Source organism: Centropristis striata, chromosome 15 (assembly GCF_030273125.1).
Source record: "Centropristis striata isolate RG_2023a ecotype Rhode Island chromosome 15, C.striata_1.0, whole genome shotgun sequence".
NCBI lineage: Eukaryota > Metazoa > Chordata > Actinopteri > Perciformes > Serranidae > Centropristis > Centropristis striata.
This window is the reverse complement of record NC_081531.1, coordinates 10,427,215-10,444,270: the sequence shown is the minus strand read 5'-3', so window position 1 is coordinate 10,444,270 and position 17,056 is coordinate 10,427,215. Positions and strand designations below refer to the sequence as shown.

General features: G+C 37.4%; 1 protein-coding gene and 1 pseudogene across 6 annotated transcripts in view; one reads left to right on the top strand and one right to left on the bottom strand.

Moving 5' to 3' along the window:
- The window catches only part of LOC131986274 (solute carrier family 22 member 4-like), a 65,911-nt gene that overhangs the window by 31,311 nt on the left and 17,544 nt on the right, over positions 1-17,056 (top strand). The window contains exons 2-5 of one of the 6 annotated variants that reach the window (XM_059351147.1): positions 10,746-10,862; positions 11,026-11,262; positions 15,045-15,189; positions 15,375-15,552. The gene's annotated coding sequence lies outside the window, so the exon portion shown is untranslated. Of the gene's footprint in view, positions 1-10,745; positions 10,863-11,025; positions 11,307-15,044; positions 15,240-15,370; positions 15,553-16,553; positions 16,968-17,056 lie in introns of those variants that run through there. The other 5 variants (XM_059351145.1, XM_059351144.1, XM_059351146.1 and 2 more) reach the window with 5 other exon arrangements.
- Positions 10,504-15,500, bottom strand: LOC131986982 (sodium-dependent phosphate transport protein 2A-like; annotated as a pseudogene).

The window sequence follows — 17,056 nt, the reverse complement described above, 5'->3', positions numbered from 1 at the left end:
GCCTCTCCAGTTGGCTCTGTCAGTCCTTGTTAGGTAGTTGCATAGACTATAAAACATTGACGTATAGAGGTGGAGTGTGGGTGAGCTGAGGTGGGCCAGTTGCTGAAACATCCCACTTGTGACGACAGAGGCCACATCCTAAATGCGTAACTGTAAGTCATCATTAAAAACTATAAGCAGAAAAAAAATCAACCCCACTGTATTCACTGTCTTGTTTTCTTATGCACATGGAAGATGCCGAGACACAAAGCCAGAAGAAGTAGAGTGACAACACCAGCTCTCACAGCCACAACAACAGGAGATTGAATGAAGGCTGGAAGACACAAATAATATCAGACCAAATTAGATATTGTAGTGATGCAGACATTTAATTTGATTCTCAAGCCATGATATTCACTACTTAAAACTAAACACACCTGAGAAAATTGCTTCTGAAATGTAAAAAATACCTATGTTTTTTTTTAAGATATCCCCCACATTAGTGTTGTCATTTATATAATGCAAATCTCTTTAAATACTGTACCTTCACAGCCTGTCAGATGAAAAACTGTTTCATCTCTGCTGACATCGTTCCAAACACGACAAGTCAGGTTTCCTGTCAGCTGGCTGTGTAAACTAAAGGTTACTTGGGAAACACTGGATGTGTTCTGCTCAGTTTTACTCTCAGTCAGTGACTCTATGTTTGCTGTTGAGCTGCTCGGGGCCTGGCTGTGGCCTCTGGTCTGCACCAGTAAGACACTGTTTAAGGTCAAAATGAAGCCGACTTCATCTCCCTCAGAGGAGCAGCTGATGTTTGTCTGTTCTGGTGACAGACACATCTGAGACACAGCTGGCTTTGACACTAGAGCTGAAAGACAAACATAAAGCATATACAGTATCTACATTTCAGAATGCAAAGTGAAATCCACTACCAACTGTTCACTGTTGAGCCATTACATTATTATTATTTCCAATTTTTTGTATTTTTTTTTTTTTTTAGTAACTACATTTTCATCATAAAGTTGTTCAGACCCACAATAAAACAGATTTTTAACTAATTTGCGAATCAGAACTGGGTTAGAGGCGGGGTACTCCCTGGACAGGTCGCCAGACTATCACAGTGCATCACATAGAGACAAACCACCATTCATGCTCTCATTCACTCCTACGGACAATTTAGAGTCACCAGTTAAACCTAAGTTACATGTCTTTGGACTGTGGGAGTAATCCACACTGAAACAGAGAGAACATGCAAACTCCACAGAGAAGAGCTGCAGGCCGGAATTGAACCTGTAACCCCCTTGCGGTGAGGCGTGAGTGCTAACCACTACACCACGTTGTACCCCACAAATTGGAATATAAATAAAATATAAAACTTGACACACTTGAGTTTAATATGTTTTCACTCTGATATGAAACTACAGTGATGATGTGATGTATAAGATCCAGTAAGGGGGACCGGTAAAAGACTTCCGTGAAGGGTGCTCTCATGTATTCTCGCTCATAGCTCCTCCGATATCCCTCCTCGATCCTCGCTTCCCGATCCTCAGAGCACAAATAACAGCTTTGGGGCGGTTGTAAAGATGGCGCATCAGAAGAACTTCTGGTTCAAGCAAGGATCGAAGAGATATAAAATAAGAGAAGTGAGACGTACCCTATGTGTCAGCTCTGTGATAGTCTAGCGACCAGGGTGGCTAATCCAATCCAATCCAATCATTAAAGTCCTATTTTTTTAATGGTTGTTCTTGTAGTCTAGTTATCCAAGAAGTGGATGTCTTTTGTTGCTTGTAATTCTCCCTCTGTCTAATAAAAGCACAATGGTGCAAAAAAAAAAAAGATATTCAACATGGACTGTACTTTTAGTTTAGTTAGATCTATTGGTAAAATTAAAAAGTCCAAGATTAGGGATACAGAGTAATGTAAATCTTTACATGTTTGTTAGCCAAACTTAAGATATCTTTTTGTAAAACCTGATTTAGATATACATTAGATTTGCATTTTTTCACAATTGTTATCCAACACAACTTTTGTTTGTGGAAAAAAAACATTTTTTTAACCTACCTTGTATTTGTAGACGCACGTTGACTTTATTCAGTAAAACACCGTCAGATCCAAATTCTTCCAACAGATAATTTCCAGAGTGTCTCTTCATTGCGTTACCTAGTTTGATTGTTCCGTTGTTGAAGAGTTCATGCTGAGTCACATATTCTTCATGCAGAGTCACTATCTTATTATTTACTGATTTTAAAATGATATATGCATCATCCTTTTTCACCCTAATATCTGTATTTGCTGTATTTGGCAGATGAAAAATCAAAGGCTGTCCCACTACTCCGAAACACTGCTGAGCTCCAGTCGGTTCAGAGAAATCACATTCGATTGATCCTAAAAAAACAAACAAAAAAACAATATAGTGCCGTAAAATACTTTTTTTCCCCCCTTATTTGTGTCCAGCATTTTATTTTAGTTGGAAAAAGGAAATAATACAAGCCAGTTTCAACATTTAACTATAACACTATATCTTGTATTATATGTGGCTGCAAAATGTACACTTTTTGTATTGAGATTATTTTTAGATGAATTTAGTTAATTCAGTTATTGTCTCTGTAAACGTTTCTAACTTCTATTGAATTCATATTTTGTACTGTGATATTGTCCCCACACCATGCAGTAAACTGAATTAAAGTTTTACACTGTGATGTACCTTTTGCGAGGGCTGTTTTTGCCACAGCGATGAAGATCATGCAGATGGAAATCATTTTTTTCTGTTGAAGCATATAAATCAATGACTGTCACAATTTATTTCTATTAAAATTGAGTTAATACACTGTAAAATTACAAAATTTTAAGATAGGTTAAAAGACAGCTAAAACGTCCATTTTAATAACATGTAAGTTTGAACAATGTGACTAGCACAAATGAACTGTTTCAGAAAAAAACATTCTCTACAAATTCTTAAAAAAAACAACTACAAAAATGTTTCTACTCACTTCAGCATAAGTTTAAAATTAAAAAGTGTCACTCAGGCTTTGATATCTTCTTTGTGGTGGTTTAAGACTGACCGATTTTTCAACTAGAGAAGGCTGCTTTATGCTTCTCGTCTTTTTACTGCCTTGTTGTATGAAAGAATCGAGGAAGTGGTTATTGTGTTGTCACACAACTTGCCAGTGAACAAAGTGACCATCTTATGACTGGCATCACACAGATTAAGACTGCTGACATAAACTGTGGTTTGTACAATTTGCAGATTGTCTTCAATTTAAGCATTTATACATGATCATATGCAGTATAGGATGTTTCAGTTATTGTGGGAATGGTAACATTTTCCTACAACACTTTGTATTTTATATATTTTTTCAATTTTAAGATTATGGCAAATAGCCTTTGTTTCTAGTACATTTACACAGCTGCCTAATGGAGGGGACTAATTATTTTACACAACTGTATTTTCACAGAGGTGTTGGCATACAAAGAACAATGATATGCATGTTGTGCACTTTGTATGTAGGCTATGGCCACTAAGCTATTTCTTGAGGTGTTTGTGGTGACATGCTTTATATTGGCATCTCTATGAAACTGTGTCATAGATTATTCAGGTTTTAAGGTTCTCAGCACCATATTATTTTTACTACGGTATGATTAGCCCAGAGCTGATTTAAACAACATTTAAATAATTTAAACAATTAAACAAATACTGTATGTGAAAGAATTGTATCACTTCACTGAATCACAATTCAGCAATGACAAAGTCCTTATGGTGATGAAAGGTAACAACAATGAACAATGTCTGTGACTGACATTTGAAAACCGCAGCTGTTTTCTATTTCTGTTGCTGCCTTTGCAAGCTTTCAGACTCTCACAGGAAAGAATACTGTCTCTGCTTTAAACACAGATCAACATAACCGTTAGAATAAAGCAGAGCGGCAAGCACTTGATTGTTTAAAATAGTTTTATTTCCTCATAAAAATCAGTGAAGATCAGGTAAGAGTCACCAGAAAGTTTTACATTTTTGAGCTGAACACAAAAGTGTGTGCTTCTGGCATTTTGACATGTAAATGTGTGTACAGTAGCCTGCTGGGTCCTGTAGGTCCTGTAGGGTTTTGTCAGTTCCTGTTAGGTAGTTGCATAGACTATAAAACATTGACGTATAGTCTCTGTTATCTCACCCGGAGGTTCTGTTGCCAGTTCCTGACTCGTCTTAACTCCCAGCTAGTCCAAAAATGTGCAAAGAGGCGGAGTGTGGGTGAGCTGAGGTGGGCCAGTTGCTGAAACGCCCCAACAGAGGCCACATCCTAAATGCACAACTGTTAAGTCTTAATATCATTAAAGCTAGGCGGGGGGAAAAATCAACCCCACTGTATTCACTCTCTTGTTTTCTTATGCACATGGAAGATGCCGAGACACAAAGCCAGAAGAAGTAGAGTGCCAACAACAGCTCTCACAGCCACAACAACAGGAGAGTGATTGAAGGCTGGAAGACACAAATAATATCAGACCAAATTAGATATTGTAGTGATGCAGACCTTTCATTTGATTCTCAAGCCATGATATTTACTACTTAAAACTAAACAAACCTGAAAACATTGCTTCTGATTGGTAAAAAAAAAAAAACTATGTTTAATTTGTTAAGATATCCTCCACATTAGTGTTCTCATTCAGATAATGCAGATCTCTTTAAATACTGTACCTTCACAGCCTGTCAGTTGAAAGACTGTTTCATCTCTGCTGACATTGTTCCAAACACCACACGTCAAGCTTCCGGTTAGATGACCGTGTAAGCTGATGGTAACATTTGAAACAGTGAGGTTGTCTTGCTCAGTTTCACTCCCAGTCAGTGGCTGCATGTGTGTTGTCGAGCTGCTCAGGGGCTTGCTGTGGCCTCTGGTCTGTATCAGGGAATAACCGTCCAAACTCAGAATGAACTCCACTTCATCTCCCTCAGAGGAGCAGCTGATGTTCATTCGGGATGGTGAAAAACACATCTGAGACACAGATGGCTTTGACACTGGAGCTGGAACACAAATGTAGAGCAACATATTTTAATATCTAGTGTAGTGTTGGGTCATTGTTTGCAGAACTCCATCGATTTTCGTGTTTTTTTTTTTTTTTTTTCACAAAAAAAGTTGGACTCAACGCACTCTGACCAACAATAACAACAGTAGAGCGCCATTTTTAAAGTCCCAAAAAAGAGTGATGGAGGATGAAAGGAATGGCGAAGCAAGTGTGGAGGATGAGACAAATAAAAAGAAAACCCAGAAAAAGAAGTATGACAAGGAGGTCTGGGCTTTGCTGGGCTTTTGTTGATTTTTTTTGTTTAGGATTGAGTTTGCCCGGTCTCGTAAGTATCGTCACGATCAAAACAGTCGCTAAATGATTACATAGCATTGAAAAAGTTGCATGGTGTTTACGTAATCAGTAATAAGCCACAAGGGAATTGTTGTAAGTGGAGACACGCCGTCTGAGAGGGCAAAGCAAGTGGGCGGGGTTGACTTGTGGGACTAATGCGTGTAATGGAAACAGGGCTGGTGTGTCTGTATACGTCTCCGCTTTCCCAGGAATGTTAGCGTCAACTTCAAGCATAATACCAACAATGTCGAACTACATCATCTGTCTACAAATGTTGCTTTTTGCTTTGTGAGCCTACATTGGCATCCAAAAACAACTGGTACGACACATTTGTGCTGCTCGTCTTGGTTGCTATTTTATCTTTTTCCTTACCTTTTATTTCTAGATGCATGTTGACTTTTTTCAGTAAAACACCGTCAGATCTGAATTCTTCCAACAGATAATCTCCAGTGTGTCTCTTCATTGCGTTACCTAGTTTGATTGTTCCGTTGGTGAAGACTTCAGATTGATTTACATAATCTTCATGTGGAGTCACTATCTTGTTTTTCACTTTTTTTAAAAGGATACTTGTTTCCTTTTTCAACCAAATATCGGTATTTGCTGTATTTGGCAGATAAAAAATCAAAGGCTGTCCCACTGCTCCGAAACACTGCTGAGCTCCAGTCGGTTGAGAGAAATTACATTCGATTGATCCTAAGAAAGCAACAAACAAAAAACAATAAAATGCTAAATGCAAAAGACAGATAAATATGTGTATCATTCGTTCTTTCCATTTTCAATTGGCAATCAAAAATCAAATAATGAAAATTTGACAGGTTATTTTGTTATTTGTTTTTTATTATAACACAAAAAACGAAAAAATGCTTGTTTTTTCATATTTCAATATTAGGCTCAGATCAAAAATACAAAATGGGTACCCGGACCCACCAGGACTGCACTCAAACTTCCGGGTCACGTAAACCTGACCAATTAAATATTAAAATCAAATTCAGTCCTGTTGCCCGTTTTTCCATTTCGTATTTATAATCTGAGCTTAATATTGAAATATGAAAAAAACAAAAATCATTTTTTTCCGTTTTTTGTGTTATAATAAAATAACCAGTCAATTTTTCATCATATGATTCTTGATTGCCAATTGAAAGTGGAAAGAACAAATGATACACAGATTGATAAAACACTCAACTTTTCATTTTAGTAGGGAAAAGGAAATAATTCAATAATACTCTCTATCTGGTTTGTTCTTTTCATTTTTCTGTATCAAAACCAAATTGCAAAATCAAAAAGGTTGTTTCATGGTTTAAGTTAAAGTAACAAGAAACAAAGTCTCTAAAGATGGTTTTTGGCTGTTAGAAACCAAACAAATTCTTCTTGGTGTTCACACATTTCACTGAGAAGACCAACCACTGCCTTTTTGGTTTTCTGTTTTGGTTTTAAAACAGAACCATAACAATACATAGATTATTGAGATCATTATATTGTGATATTTTTTCATTTCATTTTTCTGCCAGAATCATACCTTTAATGTAAAGAAACATTAGGCCAAACTTACTTTGTAGTTCACCTTTCTGAATACAGCTATTTTTGTAACAGCTTTGTTCTACTATTCTTCAAGTATTGAGAAAAATAATGTCCATACAGTTAACTACAGTAATGTAAGTTACCCTTAAATGTACCTTTTGCCTGAGCTGTGGTTGCCAGAGCCGTGAAGAGCATGTAGATGGAAATCATTATTTTTCCGTTCTAAAACACAAACCAAAATGTTATTTTGAGTGTTATATTTCATTTTTGTTATTTGATTTAAGTTGTATACTATAACTAAGTTTGAGTAAATTGTAAAAAAGAAAAGATATGTAACAATATAAATAGCACATGTGGACTTGTTCAGAAAACAGATAATAATTTTATATCCTCTCAGAATTTCTACTCACCACAAACTATAAATCATGGAAAACAATACCCAGCTACAATATTTCTGCTCACTTCAGCTCATCGCAGCACAAGTTTAAAATGAAAACTTGTCACTCACCATCTTCACAAATGTGCGATGTTTCGGTTGTGGCGGTTTAAGAATGATCTGTGAATCTTCCAGTGACAGAAGACAGGTTGCTGCTCTTGTCTTTTTGTTTTGTTTTTTATTTTGGATGATAAGAATCAAGGAAGCGGTTATTGTTTTCTCGCCCACAGCTGGCCAGTGAACAAAGTGAACAACTGTCAGTACACAGATTAAGACTGCTGACACAAACTATAGATATAGTCTAACATAACAAAGTTTAATGTGCGGCAAGTCTTTGGTGCAGATTTACTGCTGTTTCTAATGCCTTAAATTGGCAGCTCTTGGAAACTTTGTTTTAGTTTATGCAGATTTGAAGTTTCTCTGCGCCATATTCCTTTTACAAGTACCACAGTGTGATTGGTCCAGGGCAAAGGCACACATAGCAAAATGAATAATTGTCATACTGACTTCTAAAATATCAACGACTTCATGCAAAGATGAATCTAATCCCTCCTCTCAAATGAGATTTCCTGGTTTTCTCTGTTTTATACCATAATGAATATCTTTCAACAATTATTCGAGAAAATAATCGGCACAATAATCGATAATAATACCTACATACAACTAAACAGTTACTGCATGTGAACCACTTGTATGTGTTTGCAATTCACCAGTTTTACTTATATTAAAGTAGTGAACACAGTTGTGTTGGGATAATTTAAGTTGCATCATCATATCCAGATATTTGTTGAATTAAAAAAAAAGTCATGTTAATGTATATAATCTTTTAAATGGATTTACTTGTGTGTAGTGTTGCCTTTTCTACACTGACTTCCTGATTTATGTTTTGCTCTTGAATACACAGATTAATGTAAGCTTTTATGTGTGACCTTTCACTGTGTTTTACTGAAGATAATTTAGTTTTCAAAGGCTGTTGAGGAAAGGTCACCTTTGATACCAGTGCTTATATATAACTGCAGAGCGCTTACAGTAACTAAAAAAACAGTACAGAGGTATTTACTCTACTGTATTGCACAGTAAACTTACAAGTGTGAATTTTTAATCTCTACTCTTTGTCAAACTAAACTACAGTGATTTCTACATGTTTTACATGGTACAAATAATAGCTGAAAACATGTAAACATGAGTGAATTTTGCAGTTAAACTAGGGCATAAAATCATGGCTTGTTGACACACTGGAGCTTCCTTTTCATAATTCCGCCCCCATCACTATGTACGTATGTATCTTTTCCAACGGTGGCTAACATTTACTTATAACGTTTGCTGAAGCTAACGTTTCCTTGTGTCAGTGGACGTAGCAACGAAAGATTACAATGTCTTAAGTAATATCCCACATACGCACTAATTCTGGAGCATTTTATGCTGTACCTAAAAAAAAAAAAAAAAAAAAAAAAAAAAAAAAAAAAAAAAAATACACCGGTATTGCCTACGGGTGGTCACAAGGACCTCCGCACCAAAGACATCGGGACTGTATCCAACATGAGAGCAGATCTCTGCACTGCAGACCACCCAGACGGAAACACATTCATTCTCTGTAGTTTGTTCGACAGAGAGCCAGTGTGACAGCAGTAGAAAGTATCCAGAGAAGTTGGATATCAGATATCAGGTTTCACTGCCTTCAGTGGACATGCCCCCAGCGTTTCAGAGCAGAGGATACTGCTCATTTTTTCACTATATTGTACACTTTGCACACACATGCTTTACCTGACTTAACTGATAAAACAAATAGTTCTAATACCAACACAAATACACCTTTTAATGTTTTATATCTTTAACTCTGCTTTATGCACGTTGTGAACCTGCCTGAAGATTAGAGGTGCTGTATTTCTGCAATTGACACATGAAGAAATGAACACTTCCTTTAAAACCATTTACTATACCTTACTCAGAAATAATGTGTGTTACTGACAGTTAGAAACCACAGCTTTATTCTGTCTCTCTGCCTCAGCACCATAAATTACCACGTTTATTAATCGGCAAGTGTTTCATGTTTTAGTAGCTCATTTTTCCCCAACATAGATGTTTGTAATTTTCAAACACATTCTCACATAAGTAGTGTACGTTTAACATCCGTGTTTCAATCTTTGCCAAATGTGAAGCTAAAAAATATATTTTTTTAATGATAGGGTACTATATTAATTTCAGACCTAAGTTTATTTCTTTGATTTGCCTGTCAAAACCTGACTTTAGCTTATAACATTTTTAACTAGTCTAGTGCTGTTTAGAGGGATGGCCATTCAGAGCACATGCTCCTTTAAAACAAACTGTTTACTTAGCTCTCTGTATCGCTGTTTGCAGCATTGTTGAGTCATAGCCGTTTGGATTGCTCGTTCTCCAGAAGTGCCGCTTGCACTGTTGTCAAGAACTGTGGTATGAGAACCACTGATCCAAACAACTTCACCCTCAACAGTGCACTCCCTTGGGTCCTCATTAATAGACTCATCACCAAATGTGAAGTTGTTTTGATGAAAGGTTGTTGATATGCCAATGACACTCATACATACATAGACAAACTGACAGAGATTCCTTTCTTTATATATTTATTTGGCAAATTGCTCCAACCTTGTAATGACCACTCAGACATCATACCTACAAATGTGGTTCCAATAGCACCAAGCATTCATCAGAAAGAATTTTCTAATACAAACCCTGCTATACATGGCCAGCTATAGCAAACAATTCTCTTGCCATATGGAGATATTCATTACCAAATTTGGTGGTGATTGTAGCAGGAGTAGTAGAAAGATATTTGGATTGTAGTAGAGATTTGGCCACAATTTAAAATGATGGAAAAAAAATAATCGGGACTCAAAACTGCTTGGCTTGTGTTAATAGAGTTGTCTGAACCTTCAAAGTCCAGGAAAATTTGAATTCACTAAGTCCTCTTGCATCAGTAATGTTAACTATAAGCCAGCCTGTTAGTAATTTAACCTTTCTTTGGTGGTAAGAAATCAACAAGCTGTTTATTAACTATGCATACGGACTGTGTACTTATTTGAAAGCAGACCTTCTGCCATAAATTAACAGCAGTTTGTCTCACAGTTCAATGAGTTGTTGGCAATTTACATATTTGCTCTTTGTCAGTATAGTACTTGAAAACGTTTTATGTCTTTAAATTCGTGCAGAATCTAGCACACTTCAGACACTATATTGTAGCACTACTACTACAAGTGAGTGCTGCTTAGTTCAATGTTGAAATTTGTGTGCTTCTTTTTGGACCACACTGTAGGCAAACTTAATGCATTATTGTCTGAAGACATATTGGTTGCTGTATTGTATCTGTAATTTTCCTCGTTGTGTTGTAGATCACAGCATCCAGATTTCTCTGGTTTTCCTTGTTTCTGCCAGCTGTTATCAGCCTCCTGTCCTTCACCCTGCTTAGTGTTCTCTCTGACTTTTCTCTCAGGGTTGACACTGATGCCCTCCAGTATTGTTACTGGTTCATCATTTCCCTTGCAACTCCAACCTGCAGGAACACAACACAGAGAGGAGGGTCAGTGTCAGGAACAGCAACCAGGACGAGGTAAATCAGCCGTAATACAAAACAACAGAATGTGTTTGAGTTTGTATTACAATACTAGGTGAGAGGGGACAGAAAGACATTTGATTCCCACAGTAAATTATTTAGATAACTAATTTAATCAATCTCATTTTTTATATTTACCTCTTCCCTGACGACACCACAGGGTCACCCTGGTGATGAGGTCATCAAGGGGCTGCAGCGAGGTCATCCAAGCAGGAAGAAAGTCCCAGTTCTGCAGTCTAAGTGGCAAACAATCAGGTCTGTACGCCTGGAGTGCGTTTAATGCAGCACCAGATATAATCGCCATAATGACTGGTACACCAATCCCGATCATCACCTTCCACCCAGCCATGGAGAGGGCAAACACCAGGGATGGGAGTAGCACGAAGCAGAGGAGAAGGTACAAAACTGCAAACCAGCGGTACCTGTGTATGTGTAATTTATGTAAGTTTATCCTATATCTTACTATTTCTCTTGATGGTTTAGCTACTGTCAGAAGAAATTTCATTGTTTTGAGCAGAAACAAACTGTTGGTAACCCACCTGGCAGTGCATTTGCCAAGGGCACGGGCCATACGTATTGGTAAGCGAGTGGCTGGCATGGGATACCACAACATGATACCAAAGAGGTTAAAGAAAAAATGACACAAAGCAACCTGCAACAAAAGAGGAGATGAAAATAAAGTATGGCAGAAAGTGTAGTCATACAGGAAAAGTAAAAACATACATTTACAAAAGTTTGCTGAGCGGGCTAAAAATTCCAATAAACACACAAACATTTCCATCTCATTATTTCCATAACCGTATACCATAACCCATAACAGTCCAAAACACAAAAAGGTTTAATTTACAATTGTGTAAAACTAAGAACTCCAGTTGGTAGATGGCTGTCATGGTGTATGAGGCTGTTTACAAGGCCACTGTATGAAGTTGCTGGGGAAACACGGCTATAATGTTCATTATGTATTATGTGTTTGCACTTGATACATCTTGGGAATCTGTGTTTATGTACGTTTGTGTGTGTGTACCTGTGTGGCGGCAGCTAGCTTTTCTCCAGGACTAGCCAGGGCTGCCAGTGTAGCTGTTGTAGTGGTTCCAAGGTTGGACCCCAGAGTTAAAGGGTAGGCTCTTTCTATACTGATCACACCAATCCCTGAGGGTTCATAGTATGATTAACAAATTGTACAACAGTCAAAGTACAATAGCTTTAGTTTGGCTTGTAACAAAATCTAGATTGTTCTAAATTCAACTTAAAACAGAATAAAAGAAACAAAACAAGAGGTCAAAACACAAGCTCAACATAAAAAAGAAACCGTTCCAGCTGCAGTCTGCAAAAATAAATCAGTAATAGGCTTACAGAAAGGTCAAAATAGGACTTCAAAAATGTTAATAGGTAACCTAGCTTTAATAGAGTTATGAAGTCATGCTTTAGGTTTAACTTAGGCAAGGGAACCTCCTATCTCTTTCAGGAATCAAGAGTTGTGAGGGTTTTACAGTTGATGGCGTTATATGATTCATTGGAAACTTTACCAAACAAGAAAACTTGGACATTAATGATTTCAAGGCCATTATCTGCTCCAGTCCTGTTAATGCTCACCAAGCTAGCATGAAAGTGCTGCATGTTACTGTAAAAACACTGAGGTTGTAATTCATTTATTGTTGTAGTGGACAGTGGACAAAAAAGGGGAACACTGAGTGTCTCTTTACCAACAGACATATTTCCTTGTATAATACATATTAAATAAAATTGTAAAATTGTAATGCAGTGTTCAGTTTGGTTGGCAAAAAAGTCAGTCAACTCAAGATATTTTTAGGATTTTGTGTGTGTTACCGATGAGAGGAGTGATGGCAGATGTGAAGACGGAACTACTCTGAACCAAAAAGGTCATGCCTGCTCCCACACATAGAGCCAGGTAACCTGCCAGCCAGGTAAAAGGGAAGGGGAAATCTACAAGATGGGACAGAGGAGGGAATCTTATCATTGTTTAAAACTAAGATTCAATTTAAGATACATTTTAGGTTAGGATATATGAAAAAGATGTGGGCTTAGCTATGGTCTAAGTAGGGGAAAATATTCCTCATATGCATTACCTGTATTAACAACTTTATTAATAACATTGGCCACCTGGCCTTTCAGCAGGGAGTTGAGCAGTTTAACCAGCAGTATCAGACAGCTGCACAGCACCAACAGGGAGCAAGCCAGAAGGATCAGACCTATGGCCAAGTCTGACAAAGAGCAGTCCACAAAGAGATGTCTACCTGGGCATTTGATGTAGAGAATAAGATAGTTTGAGTGAAAACACAATATAAGTATCAAGATGCAGACGGAGCAGAGCTACTCTCTGAGACAAAACTTTAAACTTAGTAATCAGTGGGTTTTGTTTGTAGATTTTAATGATTAGTGATTGATGCACAAGTGATTAAAACACATGAAAAAGTAGAGTATGAGAGAGGAGAGATGTCATGCTGTCAAACTGTCAAAATGGCATACATTTCTGTGTATGTTCTGAAAGGTTGTGCGTTCCCCAAGATGTTTCATTGTCCTGTCAGCAATGATAAACAGGTAGAGCGCAGACTGAGGCAAAGAGATGGAAGGAACAATTTCAAAATGTCCATATGCAGCAGTGACAGTCATAACATGTATTGTACACGTTTAGTTTTGCACATTCAATATATTACCATGATACAGTGTCTTTCAGCCAACTAAATGTGAGACAGAGACGAGCAGTAAGGTGGACAAATTGTATCACAGCATTACCTTCATGGTTGTGCTTTGACACCAGTGCTTCACCAGACTCTTGTTCCTCACACTCTGATCTCCTGTAGCGATGGCTGTAATGACTGACTGATCCAGCTGCACAGGGAGAATTAATCTGCAGTTTATTGTCTAAAGTAGTGGTTCTGGTTCTTGGATTTGGGACCCCCAAGGAGGTTGCAAGATCATTTCTGGGGGATGACACATGGTTGTAAAAAAAAAAAAACATCAAAAATGGTTCAAAATGGTTGTCTAAAGAGGTTTCCCACTAAATAAAGTGATGGTAACGTTACCTACCAGCTCCGTAAACCATGCATTTTTTACTTATTTCATAACCAACTTGCAAGTTTGGGCGTTTATTCTGGCTGCTGTATACATTACACTTATGTAGAGACATTTGGAAAAAAATCAATTTAACAGGTGATAATTAGTAAGAGCCTATTTTCTCTGTTTTCTTTACCTGGTTGGGTGTGCTAATTGTATTTTAGGCCAGTTTTCAATTTAAATTGGAGACTAGTTTTTCATTTTAGAGCTGATGCCTTTTTTTTACTATTTGTTTTTTTGCTATTTTTTCTATTGTCTGTTCTGAAGAGCATCTGTTGGTTACTTCCTATGGACTGTTTTCTTCACAAATTGGGTTTTCTATGTCTCTGCTCTTCATTACTGAAGTATCCTCTGAATGATGATGATGATGACGATCTAGTCTGAAGTTGGTCTTGCATCACAGTAACTCAATCCAACTTCAACAAATACAAAGATTTAAGGCACAAGACAAGGGTACATACATTTACAATTAACATTACAATCAAAAAAGAAGCTCCATATTTAATGTTAGTATTGACTCGTGGACAGTTTCAATATGGACAAACACTTGTATTGTCTAGTAAAAATATTTCCTGGAAGTATGCAGCACATTACCTGGATTATCATTTTAGTAAGTGGCTCAGTGAGAACTTTAAGTAGTTCAGGAGCTTCTTCTCCAGTACTGAGCTGAAGTTTCTCGACTACGGCCTGTGACAGTCGCCTCAACATCCCACTCACAGCTTCCAGAGGGAGGAGCACCAAAACTGACAACCAGTTGAAACAGTCATGCACTGTAGCTCCAGCAAATGCCCTTGAATGAAACCAATTTCATATGTTATTTTTAGCAAAACATAACTATAAACATTTCCTACAGCACAGACAAACAGGTATACCTTTCAAACTCGTCTCTCTCTGCAGCCTGCATTAGAGCAACAATGGTATTAGTGACTGATGTTCCAATGTTGGAGCCCATTATAATAGGAATGGCTGACTGGACATCCAGCACTGTACCAAAAGACATAAATTGCGTAAATGTTGATTAATTGAAGTGCTGTCATTTAATTGCAGTATATTACCTGTAACTAACATTGTTGTAGAATTGTTAATACTTTGACTCACATCCAGAAGAGACCAGGCTGACTATAATGGAGGTAGAAGTGGAGGAGCTCTGAACTAACACCGTCACCAGAATTCCCACCACCAACCCAGCCACAGGGTTGGACAGGATGGAGTTTTCCTGGAAGATATCTCCTGCCACCCTGCCTGGAAGGTGGAGGCAGACAGCTTTAACATTTAAAATCAAGCTGAGCATAATTAACAGTAAATTAAACATATAATTACATGTCTAATATACCACTTATGTAGCTATTCAAGCATATCCTAATAACAATGTAAGTTGCCAAGTTGAAAGGTTGATGAAAGATGATGATTATGATTTTGCTTACCTCCAGCTAGTTGGAAAGCAGAGCTTAAAATGTCAAGGGAGCACACGAAAAGGTACAGAAGAAGAAAAAGAAGCGGGATTCTGCCGAGCGCATATACCACAGTTTTCACTCGCTGTGTTTCCACCTGAGTTTCCATGGTCAGATCTTGAGGGCATCAATTATGGGAAATTGAAGCAGAATGAATAGAGGTTAGTGTCTGTAGTTATGGTACTGGTAGTATTTATTAGGGGTGTCACAATTCTCCAAATCCACAATCTGATTAGACTTTCAAGGTTATGATCAGATTCAGTATTTGATTTCAACTTTTTTTGTTTAATCAACAATGGCAACTATGTCACTGTTAGACTATTGAGACTTTATTTGTAAAGATGAACAGATACATTTTTTTGTCCTGACACTTTTCATTCACATTTCAATTCTTTAAAACATAGGTCAAATGTGTCAAGTGTGATACAACTGCCATATTTTTCATGAATGTAGGCTACCACACTTTTGATTTCACAGATAATGCTTCTGATTTAAATAATTGAAATTGAAAGTTTATTTCTATTGATTTTCAGTTCAGGATTAAAATTGTGACACGCCTAGTATTTATATAAGAAGAGCAGAAGTAACAACTGCAGTAGGAACTCAAGTAGCGGTGCTGTAGTTGATTTATTTAATGATTTATACTACCACTGCACAATATTCCTGAGAGACGAGAGTATCACAAGAAATTTACATGCAACTAATGCAGGGTGGTCACGTACATGTGTCATAACAAAGACAAAAGATTTGTTTTTAACATTTCAAATTCCATTGACTATAAACAGAACCGTCCTAAACACATGTGCTTTGTAGATCAGTACAATAGATTTGTACACTTGCTATTATTTGAACGTACCTTGGATTTTGACGAAATGGGGCCTCTGCTTGAGAAAGTGCAGCTGATAGGAAAATACAGAGAAAGAAAGAATGAAAGAAAAAATTGTGGGTGAAAAGATGAGAACAAAAGGGATATATACACTACGTATACATAGTTAAAGAAAAGGGATAAGAGTGCCAAAGTGTGATATGAAGAGGAGGAAGAAGGAAGAGAGAAAATGCAGAAAAAAGCAAGGGAGGTGCTACTGTGTGGTGTAGATTAACTCCATTAGTAGTGGATGACTGATGGTGTAATGGAAAGCTAAGGCTCTTTACCATATTCTTTTAATCCCTCTTGTCTTCATCTCTTAACTATATGTGTTCCTCACAAGGGTTCGGTTTGATACTCCCTTTGCTACTTACCACTGAGGCTCCTACAGAACAGAATAGTTAAGAAAACACCTTGCAGTGTATCGAAGTATGTTAGGGGCAAACTGGTCTCAAACAACTGCCATATGCAGATTTAAGAATATAGTACAGTATAGACAAGTGAAACAGCAACATCTAGTGGTAGACTTACGATGATTGTTTTCATTTTTGGAGACTAAAGAATCACCACCACTCTTTCTATTTTGCATCCTAAAATTCTTCTGTGGGTACTTTCCTGACCCTAATGTGTCTCCTCACATCAGGATTTCCAAGTGTACAGCAGTCCCATTTCTGCTCTTGTCTTCTGCAAGGATACATTCTGGATCCCACAGTCAGTCTTTAATGTGTCCTCTTTTTCTGTGATGTCCATTTACAGTTTTTTCAGTACACTGAAAAGTAAAGCACTCTACTATAACGGTC